Source organism: Pleurodeles waltl, chromosome 6, assembly GCF_031143425.1.
Source record: "Pleurodeles waltl isolate 20211129_DDA chromosome 6, aPleWal1.hap1.20221129, whole genome shotgun sequence".
Lineage (NCBI taxonomy): Eukaryota > Metazoa > Chordata > Amphibia > Caudata > Salamandridae > Pleurodeles > Pleurodeles waltl.
In genome coordinates this window covers 204,232,495-204,259,406 of record NC_090445.1, presented here as the reverse complement: position 1 = coordinate 204,259,406, position 26,912 = coordinate 204,232,495, and the positions used below count along the sequence as shown (strand labels likewise).

The window sequence follows — 26,912 nt, the reverse complement described above, 5'->3', positions numbered from 1 at the left end:
TACAAAAGACTTTGCATCCCCTGGGCCCTGCCCATCCTGGCAGGTGGAGAGGTGGCTTGCTTTTTTTTAAGGGGCGGGAGCCTACACTTTTGTTTTTAATTTAAAGTTAATTTTGCATATCCACAGCACATTTGTGGCAACATTTAAAAAATATATATTTCTGGCCCCAGGAGGAGCTCCATTGAAACCCCTTGCCAGGCCAAGGGGGCAAGGTATCCCGTCCCTGCTCCCTTATATCTTATTTTACCATTTTTGCCAGGACAAGGAACAGAGTCTTGAGTCCTAAAATGGCTGCCGCCACATCACTGTTAATGCTAATCCTATTTTATCTCAAGATCTGCCAGCCCTGCAAATTCTCAGTAGAGTGAAATAAACAAAATATTTTAGCCTTAGACTGTCAAAAACTACTGAATAGATTTACACCAAATCACAAAAAGCATGCTTTCTGGACCAAGATCCAGCTTTCTTCCAACTGTTGTGTAATTCTGTTCAGCCATTTGGGCTGTAGCTGTGTCTAATATTCCTATCGAAAAGTGAATGGGAAAAAAGGTGTTTTGGGTCTCCATCTTTTTCTCTGCCCATGCCTGACTGTTCACTCAGAACAAATTCCAGTTATGAGCTGAGGTGGAAGAAATTTTTTTGGAAGGTTTCAAGAAGATCTGTCAAACACTGCCCAAAGTATTATGAAAACTAAAAATGTTTTTATCATGGAAATATTGTCCTACCTATAAATATCCAGTAATACTATAATATTAAAAAGCTGAAGTGCATAACAATATAGGATTATGTTTTCACATGACTGGACACAAATTATAAATTAACGGACTTTGCAACAACCTGTTGACTTAGAAAATACAACCATTTAAGACATTAGACTATGGAGACCCCACTGGATATTAGACCATTCGTAAAGTCAGGCGGTTTTGTGTAGTATATTTGGAAAAAGCCTCAGTGTTTCAGTTTTTGGGCTCCTTACTTATGTAACTGGGATTGGTTGGCCTATACTGCTGAGAATATGGATCCACATTTGACAAAAAGGTGGAATCCTGTGGGAGTTGGGCACATTTGAAGATAAATCTGGCTAAAAATCATCTGATATGACATTGAACTGGTCCATGTTTGTTGGGGTTTATATGCAAAGACGTTTCCTGCACTATACTTATCCCTACCTGTTATTTTCTAGCTACAACATCAACTATGATAGGTCACGCCTACCCTTGGAGGTGCAACCCATCCACTTAGAATAACTGTGCTTAAGTAGTGAAACTGACCCCCATTGAAACGTAGGGCATTTTGTAACCACCAAGGACAACAATCCTTGTCAAGGCATTCATCTCCTATGACAACACTGTTCGTCTTTCCCTGGTCATCAACTTGATGTATTCATGCATGCAGAATTATCACATTGGAACGAGAAAGTCAACAGGGAGCCAACAGGAGTTGACAGACAGGGCTATATTTACAGTCCAGTGCAACACTGAAGGGGTGGTGAAAGGGCAAACCCAAACAGCCCAAAGCAAAAGGTGAGAGATAATTACTCCAGTGGACTGAGCCAAAACATGACTGACAAAGTCTCCAACTAGTGACTGAAAGAGTCTGGTCAAAGAAAGCAAGAGGATGAAAGGGGCATGACCCAAAACCGACGATGTATTATATTAGAAACAGCTCTGTTTGGCAGTTGCACTATCAAACCTGATACTTAAAAGGAGCAAAGTTGTGGAATAATACTCATTTATTGTTCTGTGTATTTATATGTGGTGTGCTTCTTGCTATTTCATAACCCTGGTATAAACACTTGTGATTCCTCTGCATACCTGGTATGTGAAAGCTTAATTTCTTGGATATCCTAGCATGCAAATGGGACATATTCAAATTACCTTAAAATTACGAGCAGGCAATTATCAAGGTACAAAGAGTGGAGAATGACGATTCATGGGTATCAGTGCAGTGGCAATGTGGAGAGTCCCTGGCATAGCATGTGACCCTTCATGGGTATCCCTGCATGTGCGGATGCCATACCAAGATAACTGGCATGCAGAGGGGGCATCCTGTCACATGTAGCATGAGCCCTACCCTAGGAAACTCCAGCATGTATATTAGCAGGTACCTCACTAGAATTAGGGTCATCCACTAATAAAAGGCTTGCAGAAGTGCACACCACAGTACTCTAACCCTTACAGTACTCAATTTACACCCCAAAGTAAGCACCATTTCCAAGGTCCAAGGATTCAATTTACATATTGATGTATAAGCATACTATGGCATACTGCAACCGATCTTTTAGAGCGCACCAAAGCAGGACTGAAGAACGAAATGCAACCCTAGCAAAAAAGCTCAAATTAGACCCTCCTCCCTGCCCATCTTCACTCTGGCGCGCTTCCCATCATTCTCTCCTCTCCCTCTTCTTCCTGTTATCTCTTTCTCTCCACCTCCCTCCCACCATTTCCCTCTCTCTTGAAGCCCCCTGTGCCAGCTGCAATCTATGTCAAAAAGCTTGGGAAACTGATGGTGTCACCTGCTGCAGACCTTGGCTTTTAAAACCAACCTCCAATGGCTCCAGCCTCCCAGGGAAATGCCCAATGGGAACAAGCATTTGCAATAGGTCTTGCATTTGTTTGAGTTAGAGCTATTGGCGATGTAAATTTATAACTGGACTTTTCTTGCCACATAAGTTGGTCAACCGTGCCTCATAATGTTATCTTTTCCTGACACATAATTCTAGTGGCCCTGCATATAACTAAAGCACTTTCATTTACCTTCTTCCTCTACCTGCAGCCAAAAAACACAAGTTACAACCATGAAAGCACTTAAAAAGACACCTATTGGTGGGAGGGGTAATTAATTTGGGGTCCCTACTAAGCTAGTGTGGGGACCCAGAGATGATGTAGACAGAAAGAGCATGTTGTGGTGAATGTTTTGAAGGTGGTCTCATTGTCCTAGGACCACCACAGGATGAGTTATGAGCAACAATGTTTTGTAAAAGAAATGCCATGCGAAGCATTAAGGTTATTATTTTGGGGTCCCCACTAACCTATTGCGGGTATCCAGAGAAGATGTAGACAGAAACAGCACATTGTCATGAACATTTTGGTGGTGGTCCCATTGTCCTAGGACAACCACAGTTATGTTATCTATGACACTTTAGTGGCATTCCAGTGTCATGTATGTACCACTAAAAGTTCAAGATAAGGCAGCTGGATAAATAAGCAAAATGATCACAACTGTGTGGAATGCAAGTACTTTTTGTGGAAGCACACATCTCCTGCCCAATCAAATCATGTATTCCTGGCTCCCAACATGTGGGCGGGGCCAAAGCCCCTCTCTAGTGATGCTAATATAATTGTCTGGTGACAGGCGCGCTGTCAGGCCAGACCACAATGATCCCAGCTGCAGAGGATGGCAAGCACACAACTTCTGCCCAATCAAAACATACACTCCTGGCTCCCACCATGTGGGTGGACTCAAAGCCCCTTTCTAATGATGCTCACATAATTGTCTAGTGACAGCTTTGCTCTCAGGCCAAACCATAATGATCACAGCTGCAGTAGAGGGCAAGTACTTTTTAGTGGAAGCACACAACTTCTGCCCAATCAAGAAATGTACTTCTGGCTCGAAACATATGGGTGTAGCCAAAGACCCTCTCTAGTGATGCTCACATAAAAGTCTAGCAACAGCTGCACTGTAAAGCCAGACCATAAAGAATGTGCACCGGCTTTGGGAAAATTTACCTCATGCCCTTCTCATGAGCTGTGGAGTTTTCCTCACTGGTTGACATTTTGGATTTGGACATGGAAAAGGTTGGTAAGAATAGGATTGTATTAGCCGCCCTAACTATGTTGTCCACTTCAACACAGTTCTTGCCGCCACCAGGAAAACCACCATTCTCTACAACTCTAAATGAGGCAAACTATGCAAGAGTTAGGTAGATGGGACAGCCTCCACAAATTAGCAGCTGTGCAATGTACCATCTAGCTCTAAAGTAGGTGATTAAATAAGCCTGGGACGAACATAAAAGTGGTCCCTCATTAGTGAACCAGATAGCTAAAAAAGTGTCCCATGTTTGCAAATGGTAAAGACTTATGTGTATAGGTGGCTTGCAACGTATGAGAGACTGCAAGCATTTGTGTTTGCTTGGAACAATGTTTGCAGTAATATCATAGAAAACAATAGTGAAACACTGAAAACCGGCCCACCAGTCCGTAGAACTGGAAGACAAACAAACCCACATGGTAACCTCTCAGGTCAGCCCTTCTAGCACTGTCAGATTGTCCTATAGGTCTGTCCCTCCCTAGCTGAAAATGTATATCTCTCCTGTGGCCACTGCTCATATCCTAAACACAGAATCTGACAGCAGATCGGAAACAACGGCTCATAGTCTTCTAATTTCTGTAAATACTTTTGGCACTCATATCAGCAATGATCTCCAACTTTATAACTTATATCTGACACATGGGACAATCAATGTGACACAGAAATCTCTACATCTGAAGCCACTCGTTTTAGGAGCAAATGGGCGCAAGTCATTATTTGTGAAATCTGACTCCCTGGAGAGAAAGTGTGCATCCCCACACACAGGCAGACAAATGCACGTCTCATGAGAACACCGACTGCAGCACGCTGACACATGCACGACATGACTTGTGCACAGGCTGACAGAGGCTCAGACAACACAATCCACAGATAACTGCTGGTTACACAACTGCTGTCTGTCTTCAGATCACAGCGGTGACTCTTGCTCTTCTTGGCCCGTCACAGATCTCTCCCATGTTCCCCTTTCCGATGGGCCTCCATGTCGCCCCCTTTCTTCTCGGCCACTGCTCTGTCCTGCTGTCCCGCCTCCCCCTGCACACGCTCTCCCTGCTGGGCCCTTTCAGTGAGCTGGTGCTGTTCACAAAGCGGGTATTGTACCCTGCAGCCCCACCTCCATCCCAGGCACAAGCAGAGCTTTTAACACCGTAACCCCAGGAAGTACTGAGTAAACTTCTTCCAGACGGGAGCTTGGAAGGAGAGCGGCTTGTTTCGGCTTCAAATCGCCCGTGCTCCTACGAGGCCGGGAGTGCAGCGGCTTTGCTTAGGAGTCTGGACCCAACAGCCCTCCCTTCAGAACAGCCCATGCAAGGACCGGAGTCACATCGGTGTGCAAGGGCCAAACTGCATCTACCCAGAATTCACCAGGCTTGTTTGGGATCAAGGAGTGGCAGCTCTACGTTCATACGGAGGCTCACAAGGAGAAGGCTGTCCGCGTTCCAAATCCCCGGACAGGCTGCATGGTTGTACCTTCACACAGGAGCCTTCAGGGACTAGACTGAGGTTGCAACGATTCCCTTCCTTGACAAGGCCCAGCTTTTCAGTTCTTCCTTGGGGAGCTTGCAAGACCCGTTTGTGAGCTCTCATCTGAAGCAGGGGCCTGTAAGGACTAGGCTCGGCTTTCCCCGCAGACAGAAGCCTGAAGTGACCTGAATGTCAGCTTTCGTCTGAAGCAGAGGCCTGTAAGGGATAGTCTCGGCTTTCTCTGGAGGAAGAAAGGACCGGACTGTATCAGGTGTTTTTGCAGACTACGTTCTATATTTTCACGGGTACGTGAAACGGCCGCCCTGCGTGACCTAGTCTTTCAGCCACAACCCGGCAAGACCTGCCCTAGATGGGACCCTTTTTTAAGCAGTATCAGGGCGGGTAGTCTTCTGCTATCCTGACACAACTGGTTCGGCAAGGACTTGCATGTTTCAATTCACCCATGTTTGTCTTTACACAGGACTCTGCAAGGACCAGCCTGCTTGGATACTGGCACAGGACGAGCCTGCAAGGAATGGCCTGTTTCCGCTTTCTTCTTCTCCCTTTACAAAGGCGAGGCTGTGTCGGCCACATCTTTGCACTACTCCTGGCCTGCAAGGACCAGTCTACAAGACCGCAGATCACCGGTTTATTGTCGTTCCAAATTCAAACAGGAGCCTCTGCGGACTATTACCCCAGCCCCCCGGCCTCTCTGCAAGGACCGGCCCAAGACCGCCGTAAGGAACTGCCTGTAGGCGTACCCACTTCAGTGAGGGCCCTAAACGCCTTTTAGCAGCCCCGATTGGGCCTTTCGAGGACCCTACAGGGGCCAGCCTATAGGGACTCAAATTCAGTTCTCTGCAAGGATGCAGGGCCCTGCCGCCTGGGGCTTTACACTCCCGGCTCTCGCTTTCACTTCTGTTGTCAGGCTTGCCCTCTTCTGGCCTGCCTGCTCCTTTTCTCCCAATCTCCTAGTCCCAGCATCCCGTCCTGCATGGTTTGTTTATCCCCCTTCTTTATATCTCAGGCTTCTTCTTTGTCGTCTTATTCTTCCCTTTTCGTCCTCCTTCTGTGCCTCTTTATCTTCCTGGTGTTCCCTGCCCTCTTGCAGTTTGCTTCTTTCCCACTTCCTCTGTCCGTTTTTTAAAGGGGATCCTTTATGGACCCCAGCCATGCATCATCCCTAGTGCCAGTGGTGTAGGATTGGATGGCGATAGCTTTTCTCAAACCCAAGTCCGTTTACCCCTAGCTGCTGGCTCATGCTCTCATCAGTATCACGCCCACGTGTGAGAGCACATATCCCCCTGCTCCTCATAGCTCCTGCGGGTAGTAAACCTCCCCAGACTCCCTCGGATGGAAAGGTGCCTGGTGAACCTCCGAGTCCTCCACGCTACTTCCGTCTCATCATATGCCACTGCGTGAAGACCCTCCTCGGTTGCCTGGTGTGGTGGTTCTCTGAGCAGAAGGGCTTTCATCTCTGGATATTTATTTATAATATGGTTTGAACCTAGAAGATCTCCTTGAGCAGAGGATTTCTGTGGCATGTAAATCCCCGGAGCTAAACAGGGAGTCCTGGACAGAGATCGTGACTTCTGATTTATTTTCCTCAAATTGTTTGACATATTTTTGTGTTTTTTGTTGCTGGATACAAAGTAGGCCTCAGTTCAGGGAGGTGGATTTAAAATCAAACGGAATAAAAGAGGAAACTTTGGACATGGAATTTCGGGTTCGATTTAGTCTCTTGGGAACTGAATCCCTAGCAGTTAGGATGCACCGCCTTTCCTCTGTTGTAAGGGACTGCTGCGCTCATTTGCCTTTCCACTTTCACGCCGATCGTCTCACCACGGTACAGAGAAAAGATGAAACAAGTTTAAGCTAAGTCTCAGGGGTGTATTCCTTTATCTCAGATTCCACCCTTCCCTTTTCCGGTTTACCTCAAATCACCCTTTTCACTACCTCGCTTTCTCTGTCTCTCTTTACTGCCCTGCCGAATCTCTAGCACTTTCTTGAATATTCCTGCTTGTAACATTTTGGTTCCTCCTCTTTTTAATTTATTTCTTACCCTCACCACACCCTGTACTCTGTTCCTTCATCTCTTTTCATTTCCTGCCTCTTTCCACATTTATTGTGCACCTCCTGTGTGGTCTTGGTTTTAGGCGGCCAGCCGTAGAACCAGAGGACACGATTTCTAATCCCAGTTTCCCAATCTACCCACAACATGTGGCACTGTGCACATCACTTAGTATCTTCGTGTTACACGTTTCTTACCTGCAGACACTGGAAGCGCGTACAAAGAGATTGAAGACCAGCCGTATGTTTTTAATTTTAACAGTGTAAATGCCCTTGCGCATCTTGCCTTTCCCTTCCTTTGGCCCTCTCCGTTCACTCTTTTTTTCTTTCTATGGCTCACCCTTCTCTCGATCTAGACTAGAGGATGGTCCCAGTGTTGCAGTGCTGCAGGCAGCTGTCCTGTAGTATATAATTCTTCCGGCGTCTCGCACTTTTTCGGAAATGTATACGTCCTCTTGCACATTTCTGATTAAAACATTTTGTACTGCGAATATAACACATTAATAATAACTAACCACGCAAATGTTTGTGCCGTGGGAGAACAGATACCGTGTTAGGACTACCAATTTACCTTCATTGCCCCTGGGATGGTGTCCTACTATTTGCTTTCAGAACAAAACTTGGAAACATTGTAACACCACATCTTCAATTAAAAAGCACATTGCAACAATTCAATTCTGAACGAAATGCTACATAAATCTAATCTTTTCCTCACTCATAGATTCACCCATTTATTCCCCAAGACATTCTTCCAGTTAAAGGTCATCAAGTTAACTCAATGGAGAGCTTAGGCTGGGCCAGTATTTGTCCATCTGCTCTCAGCACAACTTTCGCAAGTACAGTGTGCAATTTTGGTTGGGTGCAGTGATCCTTAGTGTACCACTCCTGTGGGCTCTGAGGGTGTAGGAGTGTATTACATCAATGTGTGCTATTGGATGGCCACAGGAGGAAGTTAAATGTGTGAGGGAAGTTGTAATTATATATAAATATGCTATTGTGACGTAGGCCGCATACAGTAATGCCGGCATGTAGGGATGAGAAGTAGGCAGTCACGGGTGCTACTAGGAAGGGGTGGGGGTCAGCATGTGGAGCAGGGGGGGCAAATAGGGCAGTAAAAAATTAAAACTTGCCGGCCCCTCCGTGATCTGCTTCTCCCACTCAAGCCGTCTCTAGTCTTCTTCCCTCCCCAACCAATCCCGATGCTTCTCTCATGCTTTTACACAGCATGAAAGAAGTGCTGCCATTGGCCTGAGCAGACAGAAAGGCTGCTCAGGGAGGGAGTGGGGCACTGTGCTTGGTCTCCACCTGGCTGTAAAATAGAGCCCAGGTGGAGAGTTTCTAAGTGCGCATGTCAGTTTGGCCGGCCTAGGACAGCATGCCAAACTGACAGGCGCACTTAGAAACGCTCCTCCTCCACTTGATGACATGGACGAGGCCGGCTCTGCCCTACAAAAGCAGAAAAATAAAGGGATAATAAAATATTTTGATTATCCCTTTATTTTTCTGCTTTCAGCAGCGGGGCGACACTTATCCACCATAGCGGAGGGGCCACCCCTGGAAGTAGGGATGATGAGTAAGGAATGAGGATGTCCTAAGATGGATTCCGCCTTTCTCCAGAATAACTGCCTAATGCCTTATTGCATGTATAATCTACTACCTTTGTGTCCAAGTGTTGTCCTGCCTTGGTGCAGTTGGAGGTCATAAATGAGCACAGCTTAAGAATCACAACTGACTGCAACACCCAGCAGCCTTTAAGAGGAAACAGAGACATCCTGTGGAGTGTAACTGTGCAAGTTTAGAGCTAAACAGAGACTTTAAAGTGGTTTTGACTTTCTCAGGCTTTGGGTGAACATAAGGAACCATGTTCATTATGTACTCTGTAGAAAGGCTAGAAATGCCTGTTTATGCGTGTAAGTACACTAATAATACAATTTTACATAGCACACAATACAACATGTATTTTTGGCACATAGTGTTTAATAATACCCACAAGAAGGTTTCACCCATATGTATTTCAGCATACATTGTGCTGTTTGAAGCAGGTACATAGCCCAAAAGCTGTTTTACTGAATTGCATTGGAAATAACATGATTATCTCTGCAGCAACATGATTAAGCCACTGAGATGTCTTTAAATCACAAATAGTGACCTAAACGTACATGGTACATGCTGCAAAATGAAGACTAACTTGTGGAGCTATTTTTCATACCTGTGACCAGAGTGCAGAAAAAATCTATTGGCAACTGCACTGGCAACCCTGTATTACATGCTGACATTTGCTCTGTACACACAGGCCCTGATTACGAATCAGCCAGTGTTTCTCTACCCTTGCGTTAACCCGTTTGTGGAAGGGCCAGAATTGTGAGCTGGGTGGTACTAACTACATACGGTAGTTACCCAGTGCATTAAATACCTCATCTTTTGGTAAATTTCGGTCAGTCAAACCTACCAGAATTTAACAGGGGAAAAGTGTACTGTATTTACCGTACAATGAGGATTTTGATGCAGAAAGCATTAAAATATGTATGTTATGTCTCACAAATCCGTAACTGTTTCTATTAGTCGCACATAATAAATAATGTGCCCTCAGGTATCATTATTTATCTGGTGCAATAAAAAAGCTTTTGGATTCCGACAAACTCGAAATCAGAGCACTATTTTTGCAACCGGTGCCTTAACCGCCTAATCAAGTTTATAATATGACCTTTTGTCACCAAATTATTTAACCAAAATGTTTCCCTTTGGGGGCAGGGAGTTTCCGAGAATAACGCATACGTTGTAATGGACCCTACCCCTTTCTGCCACCAACTCCTCACCCCCATTTATACATTTCGGAATGCATTTTCTCCTTTTCCTGTACTCAATGGTACCATGCTTCATACACGTCAATACTCCTATTTAAGGCGGGAGACTTTATTTTTTCAGCAACAAAGTTTAACTTTCTCTTGATTAAAACTACCCTCTCACCCCCCCACCCCCCCCCCCCCCCCCACCGCTCACACACACGCTAATGAAAGTTAATAGGGGCATTAAGTTCCCTCGATTTTTAACAGCATCTTTCATCCAGGTGGTTCCAAAAGTTGGCACATCTGATTCGAAAGTGCTTTAAGTGGAACTATGGAAATACAGGCACTCGCTTTTTAGAGAACCTATGAGCTCTTGAGAAGTGCTGGTACTCTCCATTAAATGAATTGCGGCAGAACACGCACTCTCCTCTTCAAATTAAAACAGTGCAGGTACTCACTCAGTACCGGGCAGTACCTTGACATTTAAAGCATTGATGCCAGCATTTCAGTACAAAAAGAGCCTCGTTCCGTCTTTGCAAAGATGAGCACGGTTATAGTTACCAGGTGCCTCAGTGTCCCGAAGGATATGGTCCTCCAGTCATTGGCTTATTTTTCACAAAAAAGACAATATTTTCTCTACTAGTTCTCACTTGATTAATTAAAGTGCCGCGTGCCGTTTTTGTGAACAAATGAAAAAGAGATTTAGGAAAGAAAATCAGATTTTAAGTTCACCAGTGACTTTCATGAAGAGGACTTCCCTTTAAGTTGTACAAAGCTAAAATGAACATAACATTGACTTTAAACGTCGAGTAAGAAGCAACTAGACTACGACTCCTAGGATTAATTAGTTTGGAGCCATCTGGTAACCTTACAGACTACTGTTTAAGTAACGCCTCTGTAGGCATCGCTAAAAGATAAATTATAAGAGGGTGGCGGCGTCGGGCACACTGAGGCGGCGAGATAAATCCCCTTGGAGGCAATGAGAACTGGTATCAACTTCAAAACAGGAAGAAAATCAGAAGTGGTGCATGCGCAGTGTACATCTGACAGAAACACTAACCTTCACGTTCGACGTCCGTTTAGTGCCGCGTTAAGCAGCCAGCCAATCAGAACTGAGTCGGTCTCCCGCGGCTGCGCTGTCAACCACTCTTCATTTGAACTAAACTATTTTCTAGCGAGAGTCGGGTACTTGGATTGTGTGAGGGTTGTAGGTCGGGAATAAGCAAAGAAATATAAATGAAATGTTTCTTAGGAACTTTTTTTTTGTAAAAAAGAAAAGAAAACTCGTCGTAATGTTATTTTTGAATGAAAATAGTTTTATGACTCGAAGTGTAGGTTACAAAGCAAAAACAAGTGATGGAAGGAATGCTGAACATTGTCAAACATTCACCCCCAGTACAGTGATCTGGGCCTAAATCCATCGTTTTTTTGCTGCCCATGCCATTCCAGTAGGTTATTCCGTCCTTGCACCTTACCGTTTCAGTGGCAACAGCACACCGGAGTTCTGGCATTAGGAAAAAAAAATACTCTCGGGCCCCGTAAATTGGGATGGAATTATAGGGACGGAACTTGAAAAGCAGAGGCAGTCAATTTATACTTATTAAAAAAAAAAATCTGCATCATGAAATTGTCAATAAAGACATACTTGAGTCTAAATGTATTCTAGCTTACTCAGTTGGTCTCAAAGGGGCTGCATTTTAAAACATCCCACATGGTTAAAACACATGCTGCAGAGATCTTTGTGTGCCCGATAATTTCAAGGGGATTATAAAAGTGGAAGATAACTCTAGTGGTTAACATGGTTCTTGCAGAGTCACGTGTATGTCCAGTCATAGTTTTGAGTCCTAAATTAGCCTGGAGGGTTAATGTACCTGCTGCAAAGCACATCCTGTAACATGCAAATCACAGATTTGTATTTCATGTAGCTAGGTAAGCGGGCTACTTTTGTTTACAATGACATCATGGTTTTAGTTCAAGGTCATAAGTCACAATTCTACTAATATAGTACAGGGATCTATTTACCAAGATCAAGGAGCTTCATGCAAACTGAACGTCATGGGGTTTAATTATTATTATTTTCTTTCTAAATCTGTTGGTTATTGTTAGACTACAAAAGGACAGATCTATTGGGAAGTAATAAAGTCTTAGTACAAACAACCACAGTCACTGCCTTGCAGTTTATATTCAGACTGTGTTTCTCCTGACCATTCACTCCTAACTTATTATGCCTACAAATGTGAACAATATGTGCTTCCTACAACTTATAACCCCCATTGTCTTTTGTTATATTTCAAGGACATTAATTTACACACTAGTACGATTTATTGAGCCTCTGTGTATGACGTAAAGCTCACTGACACCTTACATTGGGACGAGTAATGCTATAAAAGAATTACATAAAGAAATAATAGATACCTTTTAAATCATTATTTGTGTAAATACCCAAACACAGATAAACCTTTCATTCTTACAGTGCATGCACATCTCTTACTTATAGGGTTCAACAAAGTCCAAAACCTTCTCCCAAGTCATAGTTTCTCCAAAGTGGTGCGAAGTTAAAAGATGTGTGCCTTTGTTTCCTCGCCATGTAGCTGTTAGGCTCCAGATGGCTCCCAGCCAAGATTAAAGTTGAACAAAAAAGAAGGGCTGATGGCCCTTTAAAACAGACCTTTGTTTTAGGCCCAGCTGGATGTAAAAATAATCAAGCCCCCTTATTGCCTGTATGTTGCTGTTCCTTACAGGGCGCTGTTGAATTGTGTCCCCATGTTTGAAAATTAGACCATGACAAATTCAGCATGTTGGCCATAAATAGCTGGGGGAACTAGGTTCAAGCGGGTCTCCCTAGTTTCAAGTCCTGCTACAGGCTCCCCTGAAATTTTATGGATGCACAAACTCCATGCCCCCCCACAGGCCCGGGGACTGCCCCTTCCAGCGACACTAGAGAAATATGATGCAAGGGGGGTGGCCAGCCTCTCCCGCAGCCCCAGGGATGCCACCTCCCTGGGGCAAAAAACATATATGGTGCGGGGGCCACATGCCCCCCGCAGCCCCGGGCACCACTACCTCCACAAGGCACTAGAAAAGTGTGCTTCCCCCGCAGTCCTGGGGACCACCACTTCCCTGGTGCTTTTACAAATTTAATGGGTGTGCTGCCTGCCCACCCGCAGCCCTGGTACCTCCATCCCCCAGGGCTTCAATAAAGAAAAGAAAGGGTGTCCGTTTTGGACCCCTGAGCCCCAAAGACCACCACCTCCCGGGGGTTATGCTATTTGGAGGGGGGGCGCAGGGCCCCCACTCGAGGAGCCACTGATGGCCCTGGAGACCGTCACCCCGCATGGCCAGCTCCAGCTATGTTCTGTTATGCCCACCCGAGACATAGCTGTTTGCTTTTGCTTAGTGGGAGCTGACAGCTCCCACCAAGCAAAAGCAAACAAAGTCTGTTTTCTGCAAGAAGACAGGTGAAAACATCACTCCTGCAAGCAGGGAACTGCTACTTAAAGCAACTTCCTGCTTCTGGGAGCAATGCCGGCTCCCGTCGGTCCTTGAGGCTCCCCCCGCGGTCCTTTCGCTCTCTCTCTCTCTCTCTCTCCCTTCCATCCCACAATGGGAGGGAAGAGAGAGAAAGAGAGAGATTGTCATTGCATCGTCTGTCCATGCAATGACTTCCAACAGTTTAACTAGCAAGATATGTGGGTCAAATGTTATAGTTACTATTTGATACAAAGCAGAACGGCGTTTCTTCTGACCTACTAGTAAAGCTCTTGGACTGTCACTCAGTAGACTGAAGGTTCAAATCATAATACCGCATGGCAGTGTGCTTGTTTATTTTCTAGTGTTTTGACTGTTAAAACTTCCTAAAGATGGAACATTCACATATGTGTGCTATCGCAGTCCTTGGGTTAAATTTCATACCTATGTGTGTACATACAACAGTGATGAGTCACCTGTGGCATAATGCTTAAGATCTCAGGCCCTTGCACTGAAAGTTGAGGGTTCTACTCCAGGTGTGTCTGTGGCGATTTTCCTTCTTTCATTTCTTTTACACTTCAAAAGTTTAAGTTTCATACTGAAAAGTTATCTCACTCTTTTTAATTGACAAATACATTTTTCTTTTCAATGTGTCCAGAAATATCTCTCCCTCTGTTACGCTCTCTCTCACAATTTCTCTTTTTCAATCTCTTTCTCCCACTCACACACCTACTCAGACCCTTACGCAGCCACTCATATACCCACTCACAGACCTGCGCAGACACTGATGCATCCACTAAGACACTGATGCACACACTCTCACACACAGACAGAAACTCTCACAGCCACTCTCATCCCTAGATACACCCTCTCACACCTATTCTCTCATCTAGAGAGACAGGCTGCAGCCAGCTCCCGCCAAAGGGCCGAGCACAATGTAGGGTTGGGTGGTTGGGGGGGGTTGTCCACAGAGTGTTGTTGCAGGCCTCGCTTTGCGGGCAACCCCTGCAGGGCACGGACAAAGGCCGTGCAGGGTGCAAGGTTGGGTGCTTGTAGGGGTTTGGCCCATGGCCAACCGCTGCCGCACACGGCCAAAGGCCATGCACGGCAGTGATTGGATTAGTGTAGTAATAATAATTACTGTATGTTAAAAAAACATAGAAATTCACTAAAAAACAAAGGTTACAGGGATGTTATAATTAGGAAATAGAATTACAAAAAAAATAAAAATTCACTGAAAAAGCCAAAGGTTACAGGGACGTTATAGTTAGGCTCACATTTTAAATGCACAGACCCATAGAAATTCACTTTTTAGAGTTATCTCAAGTAACTGTAACTCGGACCCTAAGGTATCTATAACTTGTGTCCACGCCATGCACTGCTAAACAACACTCATGACAACTTTGATGATATCACTGATAATATCAATGTAATATTTGCAGTAAAATATTTTGTGAAAAAACTGCGCATGGCGGGGGCGTGAGTTATAGTTACCTTGGGACATGAGTTACACAAGATAACTCTTACTATAACAGGTGAATTTCTGAATTTCTATGGTTTTGTACGTTTAAAATGTGAGCCTAACTATAACGTCCCTGTAACCTTTGTTTTTTTCAGTCAAATATATATATCTGCCACTCAGTCACTGATTCCCCGTCACTTTCCGATGGTTAGCCTGCAGCAGGGTAGTGGCACCCTTTATATCCCCCCGTTATAAAACAACAAATCTGCTTCTGTTTAGGACAGTGTTTTAGAAGTGGCTTTAGACAGTAGCATAGATGGCATCTTGGTGGATCACTGCAGCTCAGTCCCTTACTCGGGTTATGGAGGACATCCCTGAGGCAGGATCAGAGATTGAAACAGCATCTGAGGGAGAGAAAAATGGAGCAGAATCTGGAAATTATTTTTTCAGTTGAGGGATTTCCACCCGATGACTTATCTTCCAGTAATTCTGAGGGACGCAATGCTGGCATTCGTGCTGTCTCTTCACAAGCACAGTATATGTAGCAATGCAACCATAGCAGGTTAGACCATCCCGGGGAGCAGGAACATGCGGCGGCAAGCACAGATGGAGGGCTCTGTTGGCAGCCCCCCAATTTAGTTCCTCCCCAAATTCCGCTGTTCACTGGCAATGCTGGATGTAAAGTTGATACAGCCAATTCTTTGCCAATTGACTGCATCCATCTCATTTTGGATGTTGACTTCCTTGAGCAAATTATGTAGCAAATAAACTTGCATGTCAAACAATTTCTGAGGGAGCATGAAGGCACTCTAGGGCCTCATTCTAAGGCACACCAGTGGGCTCCTACTTCGCTTGAGAAGTTGAAGATATTTCTGAACCTTACACTGTAGTGGGGTCAGTGCAGAAACGAACCTTGCAGTCCTACAGCTCTACTCACATGGATTCGGTAACCTCCATCTTCCCATCGTACATGAGCACAGATCGTTTTTTTGCTATTGCTGTGCATACTGCATTTCAATGACAATTCTAATGCATTGCCCTGGGAGCATCCAGACGGTCTGTCTTAGAACATTTATCTGGCAGGTTTCCAGACATTTATACTCTTGGAAAGAATATAGCCATCAATGAGTCCTAGATATTTTACAAAGGGCAGCTACTGTTTGGGCGGTACATTGCGAGCAAAAGAGGTCGCTATGGCATCAGGCTGTACATACTGTGTGAGAGCTCTACTGGGTATGTATACAGCTCGGAAGTGTATGCAGGGAAGGACTCCACTCCAAAGCCTGTAGGTTGCCCGCCAAGCTAGCTGTCACAGGAAAAGATTGTATCGGAGATTGTCTAGCCACTGCTTCACAAAGGTTATAACCTTTATGTGGACAATTTCTATACGGGTGTAGAGCTGGTCAGTGAGCTATACAAAGCTGGCACTGTGGCATGAGGTACAGTGCGTTGTTGCTGCAAAGGATTCCTGCAGGAGCTTTTTTGTGAGAAGGTCCAGTAATCCAGAGTACTGCGTTGGGTTCTAACAAACTGCTTGCAGTCAAGTTGTCTGATTGTCGTGATGTGTATGTGCTCACTACAATTCATGATGAGGATACTTCCCTGTCATGGTTTATGGTCAGATGGCCAAAGTTCACAAACCCACCTGTATACTTGATTATAAGTACATGGGCAGAGTGGATAAGAACAACCAGGTTCTTCAGCCATAAAGTGTGAGTCGTAGAACTTGCATATGGTACAAGAAACTGTTTATCCACCTAATCCAGATGGCAGCATACAATGCATATGTTGTTTATCGTCAGACAACCACAGGAAAATTAATGTCTTTCTTTGACTTACAGTTGTCTGTAATTGAAAGTCTTACTGCTACAAAAGCAGCAGCCTCTACTTTATAAGGTCGGGAGGATGTGGCAAGGCTGCAGGATCGACATTTTGCTGATCACATTGTTAAAACAGCTAAAAAGACTTAACCATGTCGTCATTGTAGAGTCTGCTCCAAGCAGGCAAAGAGGCAGGAGAGTCATGTTTACTGCCCCAGTGCCCATCCCAGCCAGCCCTGTGTTTTCCTACTTGCTTTATGTTGCACAATACAAAAGTAAAGAACTGGGAAATTGACTGAGGTGGACCTTCTACTAGGTGAACCTTTAAAATGGCTGTGCATGGATATCTACCTTCCATGGGCTACCACTTCACTAGGCAAGCAGCTGTAGAATTGTAGTTCCTGTACTTGATGAAATCATGGACTTCCTTATGGCCTGCTCAACACCTTTGTGTGGCAGAACATGGTAGGTAGTCTGTTCACCGATTGACATGTAAATTATAGACCCTACATTGCACACAATGGTGGATGGAACATAAGCCATGTTGTCACAGAGTATCCTGTGTGGTAAAATCTTGAAGGTATGAGTACATTATGAAGTGCTTTCTAGGGAACGTATGTGTTCAACAATAGGACCACCCTGATTGCCCACAAGAAACAGAGTAAGTGTAATAAGTCAAACAAATATCCTGTGAAACTTATCCACCAACATTTCTACTGGCTTTAAAAGTGTGAAAACTCAATTAGTAACTTGTATCATAACCAATGTTATTGAAAAAGGGTTATAGGACACAATATCTTGTTTACAACCTTGAAATCTGTTCAGTGTCTTGTTCTATGTTATTGTATAAATGCTTGTCCACTGTCTGAGCACTGCATCGTCTGCTCAATTTTGCAAGTAAGTTGAGAGCACAAAATAAAGGAAAAATGGGCTACCTCTTTGAAAAATGCCAAAACTGTGGTGCAAAATTAGTTTTTTTGATTCAGCTTTGCATGCTCCTGAAAGCTGGGAGGATGGTGACTTCAGTACAGCAAACCGTCCATTGATGCTACTTTTAGGAAAAAACCAAACACTTTGATCTGGAGCACTTTATACATTTGTTTTATATTTTGCCTATTTTTGTGGTCCCCTCCAAGGGATTCCACAAACCATGGATACCTCTAGAATCCCCAGAATGTTGGGACAAAAAAGGCAGCAAACTTGGCACAGATACCTTATGCAGAAAAACGGTTATGGAGCTCTAAGTGCGAACTACCCAAAAAAGGGAAAAAAGACCTCTGCATAGTGGGTGGGGGAGTGGATGGGGGTTTGCTGGGGAGGTGTGTCAAGGCGAGGCAGCTAAGGGGTTGATTGTGGGTTTGTGGGTTCATGTTTTTGTTATTGTTATACGAGTTGTGTGTGTTTTTCCGTAGCCCTAATGTATGAGGCTTGTTATATTGGCTGACTGAGCCTCCCTGTAGCCCTTTCCTAATAGGCTGTTATAGTGTTTGTCTGAACCTCCATGTAACCATTTTAACTCATTAAGCTCCCTTTATTAGTGGTTACACAGAGTTTGTTGTTTTTATATTGTATTTGAAAGATTCCATGTTACCATTTTCGATTAGACTTATTATAGTGTCTGTCCACGTCTCTCTGTAACACTTTTCTATTAGTCTATAATATTGGTAGTCCTCATGAGCCTCCCTCGATGCCTTTTCTATTAGGCTTCCTTTATTACCCCAAAGGCAATTTTTGTAGTTGTAATATTGTTTGCCTGACCCTGTATGTAACCCTTTTCTTTTTGTCTCCATTTAACAGTGGCTATAATAGATTACATCGTTTGTCTGAGCCTCTCTGCAGCCCTTTTCTTTTAGTTCCTTGAAACACTGAAGACCAAGCATCTTAAGCCTAAATCTGCATGACGCCCGTCAAGATGAATATGGGATGCCCGAGCAATATGCAGCAAAACTTTATATATAGCAGATATGCTGCACTTCTCACTGGCCATGCCCCATTTGTGCTACAAAGCAACCTGTTGTAACTCCATCGTTCATCTGGAGTCCATTATTACTCCCAGCGCCACATCTGGCAGGATCCGGCTGCTCCACATGAGAAAAACAAACAACTCACCTTCTCGACAGCCGAACCAATGATCGACACGCTGATGAAGACAACCTCCGTGTCCAAACGCTGGCAAAGCCGCCTTTCCAAGGTTCAGATCCGCACAGTAGTTTTCCCCTTTCTTCTATAACACATCCCCTAACCAACTTGATATCTAAAGAGTCTTAAAACCCAACGTCTTACCCAGACCAACGTTGCCTGGCTCAACTGCCACAATATAGAAAACATGTCAGTCTCTGTAATATGTGATAGTTATTTCTCATTTACTATGTATCTCCCTACACTTATCTATATAATAACCCCGTCTTTAATGCCATTTTCATGTACCCACTTTGAATGGCATGCCCGTTAAAAGGCTAGTGAATATTTACAGTAAACATATTCAAATGTTCTCTAGGTTTCTAGGACAAATGTATTTATTTATTTGATTTGAAACGTGTAACATGATTACTTCGCACCATGTGTTATGGCGATTCTGGCATAGATTTAACACATCAGGCTCAAAGATGGGACAGGATCTTGGGGAATTTAGCAATCGACACAGACATGTTGGGGTATTAAAATAAGTTTTAACATAAGGTGAAGGTTCCTGTTCCAAGATGGTGAGGGGATGTTTCACTAGAGTATGCCTATCGATTGTAGGTTTTCTTTAATAGATATGCACTTTTTTGAAGGCTCACTGTTCTGGAGGTGCTCAACGCGATGGGGCCAAGGAGTTCCAATGTGGCATTCTAAAATGTTCTCCATGTTTTATTCTTCTATGTTTAAGCATGTTGGTAAGGTTGGTGTTGGAACATAAACTGCCTCATTCTAGTGAGTCCAGAAAGTTCTCCAGAATTCTCAAGTTAATGTCCGTTTTCTGCAGTAGGCTCAATGGAGTATAAGTAGTTTTTCTTGTTTCTGCAGCAAGCTCTAATAGTTTATATGCCATATCCCCACTATTATGCCACAGTTTTACATTATCCGTGGTAGATTTCCATTCTTGTACACTTTCTTTATAATTCCTTTTCAATATCTGTTAAACAGGTTCTCCCAATTTATATGGTTCCTTCGTCTATGCTGCAGGTTTCACTGGTAGGATGTCATGCCTGATTTCTACAGACCCTTTGTTTCCAGCTGCTGGTTTTCCATGTTTCACATATTTGTGTTATATTCCTATCTCTGTGAAACTGGTTCTCTTACTATGGTACTAAAGTATGGCTCCCAAATGTTCTCCGTCAGGATATCATGTCTCTGGAGCAGTGTCCCCAGTTTTCCGTGGAAAGGAAGGTTGTGTGCTCGGTGCCTAGTTTGTGTAGCAGGGTCGGTTACCTTGCGCATACAGGTTCTCCTTGTTTTTTCGGGAGGTCCTCCTGTCATACACACCAGATTAATCACGTACAGCATGTTTTCTTCATTTATACAATTAAATCTCTGTCTTACATTGCTAAAATAACGAAGGACGAAATGCTTGAATTAATTTCAGGCACTGGTAATAACTCTGGGAGCATTCTCAGTCGTATGGCACACCTATTATCAAGGCCCACTTTCAATGTACTGCAGTCCCTAGTAATTATGTATAAAATATGAAATGTCTTTCAAGAAGTGCTGGCGAAATAATAGACCTGTTGAAAAGTGTTTGAAAGTATTGCACCAAATCTGAAATCCCCAGAAAGCCATTGTACCCACTAGGAAATCCTGCTGGGAAAGTAATGCAACTTTTGTTAAGTGGGGTTTTTATTACTGCAGTCGAGGGGGGCCCTGATACCATGAAAGCCGGCGTCCTTTATGAGGTGGTTGCCTCATTGTCTTTAGAGCTGTTGGAGTATTGTCTGGGTACTACTGCCAGCGCATATGGTTTCTTAGGGACACAGTAGGTTGCAAGGAGCTGTAAGCTCAGGTTTTGAAGTCTGATCCACCTTTTGACCATTTTTCTGGCCAATCTCTGGTGATTCTTGTTTTGATTCCTTTCTGTTGGCAGTGGTTTTGGTGCTGACCTAACTTGTTTTGCTGTAATAAAAACGGTGGGTTGGATGTAGGTGTTTGTGTTCCCACTGCAGTGATGCACCAGGTTTGGCTCCTTCTCTGCCGAGGACTACAGAGGTTTAGTGTCTGGCGAGTGGTTCAGAATTAAAGTCAGTGCTTTAAGGTTGTGGTGGATGTAGTGCACCAGCATCCACGAGGGAAGGGCAGTTCTGCTGATTGCCTCCTATGAAATTGTAGGCTGTGTCATTGTTGGTGTCGCTCATTTGTTCATTGCTGGATGCACCTGCATGGATGGCAGACTTCGATTGTGGCCTACAACAGTTGATGCAACACTTGGCAGCTCATGTGCAATTTTGGCACTCCGAATGGCTGGCATAGGATGCCACAGTGGGAGAAGAATAGTGCCCTCTAAATGTTTCTTGGTCTGTCTTTGGTTGCAGTTCCCATGTAAGATGGGACTGGCCTTATGCTGGGGAGAGGTGAGAGTGGTCCCCTTCTTTACTGGGCTCAGTTGTAATGACAGGGTTGGTGCATTCATATCTGCTGCACTGGCCATACTCTGTTCTATCTAACATTTCTGGTGCTACACATCTGTAACCTCCTACAGGAAGGGGCTTCCTGTCACTGTTGAGGAAGTGATAGCAGGCAGCTGTCTGCAAGCATGGGGCAGGAACTGGAAACCTACTTTCATATATCCTCTCTTAAGAGAGGGTGCTAAGTGGGTGGGTCTCAGCTGTTCTATAGGGTAGTGAGGGCAGGTTCCATGTTCCATACTTGTCAATAATATGTGAACAAAAAGAGATAGGATATCACATGTGTTCAGATCATGTATTGGCATAATGATACTGTTAAGAATGAATCCCACATCCGTTGAGGCTTCTTCAGTTAGTTTAATACGAGAGCACAACCTGGCATCAGTCTCATCCAAGGATCCAGATCCAACTGACTCCCTGTGAACCCCCTGCGCCTCACAATCTAGAATTCTTTAAGTTACGTCACAACACATCCTCGCCTGTTCACTATCAAAGACTTTAACAGACATAAAAAAATAATAAACAAAAGAACTACTATATTAGGGCTACCAAATATCAATAAAACAAGCTTACAAATACCCACTAAATATAAGTATACATATTTAATCTAACAATTATGCAATAATTAAATCAATTCATTATACAATACTGAAATTTGACATCACTCTCCTTACTGTCTCACAAAGTCCTGCAAATAAGACGGTGGCATACAAACTCTTTTTCCTAATACTGAATCCTTTCCATCATTCTTACTCGTCCCTTGTACTACATTTCCACACTCATCAGCATTGTATGACATGCCTACTCCATTTCTTCTGATCACTTCATCATCTTTCATGAACATCAAACAGAGCAGTCTTCATCATCATCCCTCATGCCCTCTCCTTTCTTTTGGTAAGAGGCCACATTCCTAAAGTACCACCTCTCACCATTATCCAAAATTACAAAAAATATGCCTACCCGCTAACCCGAAAAGGTCCTCTGAACTTGAACAATCCTCTCTGAATTCTGCCTGACCTCCCCTTGACCCAATCCCCTACTTCAACCCGTCGCTTGGTTTCAACGCTATGTTTTTTTAAAGTACTGACACTGGTGTGATTCCCATCATCACCCCATACTCCTTCTTTCAACCAGGCTGGAACTAACCTAGTACCTGGCAATCACCCGCGCATGGACACGAAAGGAATTTGTTGTGTAACACTATGAGGTGTGGTGCAATATGCGCATACCTTTTTAGATATTGTTGCACGGACATCGCACTGATTGGCTAATGCTAATTGAATAGTACCTTTGACCAGCCTATTTGCTCTCTCAATCAATCAATCAATCAAAGGCATTTGTATAGCGCACTGCTCACCAGGAGGGTCTCAAGGCGCTGGGGGGGGGGGAAACGCTACTGCTCGAACAGCCAGGTCTTGAGTTGCTTCCTGAAGGCGAGATGGTCTTGCGTTGTCCGGAGGTGGATGGGGAGGGAGTTCCATGTCTTGGCTGCCAGGTAGGAGAAGGATCTTCCTCCGGCGGTGGCTCTGCGGATGCGGGGGACGGTGGCGAGAGCGAGGCTGGCGGAGCGGAGCTGGCGGGTGGGCTTGTGGAAGGTCAGGCGGCTGTTGAGGAACTTGGGGCCCAGGTCGTGGAGGGCCTTGTGTGCGTGGGTGAGGAGTCGGAACGTGATTCTTTTGTTGACGGGGAGCCAGTGCAGGTCTCTCAGGTGTTTGGAGATGTGGCTGTGTCGGGGGATGTCCAGGATGAGTCGTGCTGAGGCGTTCTGGATCCGTTGGAGTTTCTTCTGGAGTTTGGCGGCGGTGCCGGCGTAGAGGGCGTTCCCGTAGTCCAGCCGACTGGTGACGAGGGCCTGGGTGACCGTCTTCCTGGTCTCGGTGGGGATCCACCGGAAGATCTTTCGAAGCATGCGTAGGGTGTTGAAGCATGAAGATGAGACGGCGTTGACTTGTCTGGTCATAGAGAGGGAGGAGTCCAGGATGAAGCCTAGGTTGCGAGCGTGGTCCGTTGGCTTGGGGGTGGCTCCCAGGGCGGGGGGCCACCAGGAGTCGTCCCAGGCGGATGGTGATGATCCCAGGATGAGGACCTCCGTCTTGTCTGAGTTCAGTTTCAGGCGGCTGTTCTTCATCCATTCGGCGACGTCTTTCATCCCTTCGTGTAGGCTGGCTCTGGCGGCGTCCGGGTCGCTGGTGAGGGAGAGGATCAGCTGGGTGTCGTCGGCGTAGGTGATGATCTTGAGGTTGTGTTGACGTGCGATGGTTGCGAGGGGGCTCATATAGACGTTGAAGAGGGTGGGGCTGAGCGATGACCCTTGTGGAACTCCGCAGATGACTTCGGTGGCCGCTGACCGGAACGGGGGGAGGCGGACTCTCTGGGTTCTTCCGGCGAGGAATGAGGCGATCCACTCCAGGGCCTTCCCCTGGATGACGGTGTTGTTCAGGCGCTGTACCAGGGTGCGGTGGCAGACAGTGTCGAACGCTGCGGAGAGGTCCAGGAGGATGAGGGCCGCAGTTTCCCCATTGTCCATTAGGGATCTGATGTCGTCTGTGGCTGCGATGAGGGCGGTCTCCGTGCTGTGGTTGGCTCGGAAGCCGGATTGCGAGTGGTCGAGGGATCCGTTGGTCTCGAGGAAGGCAGCTAGCTGTCTGTTGACGGTCTTCTCGATGACTTTGGCAGGAAACGGGAGGAGCGAGATGGGGCGGTAGTTCTTGAGGTCGGAGGGGTCTGCAGTTGGTTTCTTCAGCAGGGCACTGATCTCGGCGTGTTTCCAGCACTCCGGGAAGGTGGCGGTGTTGAAGGAGGCGTTGACGATGTCACGGAGGTGGGGTGCGATGATGTGGTCAGCCGTGTTGAAGATGTGGTGTGGGCAGGGGTCCGTAGGGGATCCGGAGTGGATGGTGTTCATTGTGCGTGTTGTGTCTTCGGTGCTGACTGGGGTCCAGGTGCGGAGGGTGGCGGTGGGGGGCATCGGTTCGGTGGTGGGGTTTGTGGTTGGTGGGCCGAAGCTGTTGTGAATGTTGGCGATCTTGTTGTGGAAGAAGGCTGCGAGGGAGTCGCAGAGGTCTTGCGAGGGAGTGATGTCATTGTTTCCGGCGTCGGGGTTGGAGAGCTCTCAGCTATGCCTCTCCCCCGAGGATTATACAACGAGGTGCAAGAGTGCCTAACACCCCATCCTCTCAAAAATTTCACCATTTCATGCAAAATAAATTGTGTGCCATTATCAGTAATAAGAACCAGTGGCACACCTTCCCCTGTGAAAATTGTCTCCAAAAATTCAATTGTAGTTCTTGTAGTAATATCTTTCAAGAATTCCACAATTAACCACTTAGAATGAACATCCACAACAATCACCACAAATTTCACGTTGCCTGGCAACTCTGCAAAAGGCCCAATAAAGTCCAGGCACACCGTGTGCCATGGTTTGCCCAGATCTTCTAAATGACCTTCCCCCCTTTTACCTAGTTATAACCTTTTTTTCCTCTCCCTACACATTTTGCATCTTTCCACCCAATCCTTGATCTGATTATCCATACTTGGCCACCAAAATTCTTCTTTTACTGGTTAAACCTTGTCATAGATGTCCTTCATGTGCTAACTGAAATATCTGAAACCTCAACCCTACAGGAGGAACAAAACGATCCCCCTTCATGATTACACTTTCACCACATATAGATAGCTCATCAAGAACCTTTAAGTATGGCCTCACTTTCCTTTGCTCCACCACACTGTACCATTATGATTACATGCTTCATGGCCACATCTTTTTCCATATCCTCTTTCCACTGCGCCCCAGTGAAAGATCCAGCACCACCATGTACTGCATCCTGGACAGATGCCACTGCCCCTTCAATCTCAGCCTCTTTCACTCTTACATTATCAACTGTTTCCCAGTCCAATGACACCCTAAACACACAATTGGCCTGAACGTTCCTCCAACTTTGTAAAAATTCAACTGAATATGTATATTCTTGAGGTCTGGCCGCTAATCTGGCCCGCCTAGCAGAACCTTTGCCAGCCCCTCCTGGAGCCAAAATCCTCACTAATGGCTTATGATCGGTCCTTATGACAAAAGGTAGCCCCCACAAATACATACGAAAATACTCAGCTCCCCAGGCGGCAGCTAAGGCATTTCGTTCCAGGACAGAATAGTTTTTCTCAGCAGTCGTCAATGTTCGAGATGCGAACGCCACAGTTCTCTCTTCTTTACCGTGAATTTGTGAAAATACCATCCCAATGCCAGATGCACCAGCACCCACCGTAAGTACAGATTTCAAATCTTTGTTGAACACAGATAAAATCTCTTCCTCACATATCTTTCTCTTTCTGTTCTCAAAACAAATCTGTTCTTTTTACCACAAAATTGTACTTCCTTTACGTAACATTTTCTTTAAATCTTCAGTTTTTTCTGTGAATTTCTCTACAAACTTAGCATAATATTCCACCAATCCCAAGAATGACCTTAATTGAGCCTTATCTCTTGGAACAGGTACTTTGCTTATGGCATCCAATAATGACTGTTTCAGTTTCATTGCACCCTTAGAAACAGTGTAACCCAAATATTCTATTTGCTCTGTTAAGAATACACATTTCTCCTGATTTAACGCTAGCCCAAAGTCCTCCAATTTTCTCAATACCAACCTCAATGCAACACTGTGTTCCTCCCTAGTTTTTCCCATAACTAGAATGTCATCTTGAAAGTAAATCACATTATTCGTTCCTTCCAGAATTGTTGCCATCACTCGATGAAAGACGCTAGCGGCGGACGCTAACCCAAAAGGCATCCGCCTAAATTGAAATGTTCCCTCTGAAGTTACAAAGGCTGTGAGTGGTTTGGAGTCCTCGTGCAGCCTAATCTGGTGATAGGCAATTCTTGAATCAACTTTAGAGAAGTACCTCCTATCCTTCACTAAGGTTAACAATTCGTTGGTGTTGGGGAGAGGAAACCTGTCAATCACAAAATTTTGGTTCACAGATCGCAAGTCCACACAGAACCTGAGACGTCCATTAGATTTCCGAGTGATAACCACTGGAGAGACCAACTGCAAGGCTTCTACAGGTTCAATAACTCCCTCATCCAACATGCTCTTCAACAATTATGTCAACCCATCTCTTACAGATAATGGAACTCTCCTCAATTTATATTGTACAGGGATAGCATCCTCTCTCACCATGATATTGTGAACATAACCCCTCAAACATCCTAGTCTCTCATTAAAAACATTCTTCGCACCACTCAACACATCCTCCAGAGAAATTTCTTCCACTACCATCACTTGTTTTGGAGCTCTGGGATTCAGTACTATATTTAAGTCAAATTGGTGCATTCACACCAAAATCGGAGGTCCTTCAACTGACACATACCCCTCGTAATTCTCGACCCATACTGTATGTCACCCTCCATGTATCCCAAAATGTCAATCAATTCACCTTGGTAGCC

The 26,912-nt window shown here is 44.9% G+C and overlaps 1 long non-coding RNA gene across 1 annotated transcript; it reads left to right on the top strand.

Moving 5' to 3' along the window:
* Window positions 1-4,871: 4,871 nt before the first annotated feature.
* On the top strand, window positions 4,872-19,368 carry LOC138299531 (uncharacterized). The gene is made up of 2 exons (XR_011204768.1): window positions 4,872-7,117; window positions 18,675-19,368. It is a non-coding gene; the product is annotated as an uncharacterized lncRNA (long non-coding RNA).
* The last annotated feature ends 7,544 nt before the right edge of the window (window positions 19,369-26,912 follow it).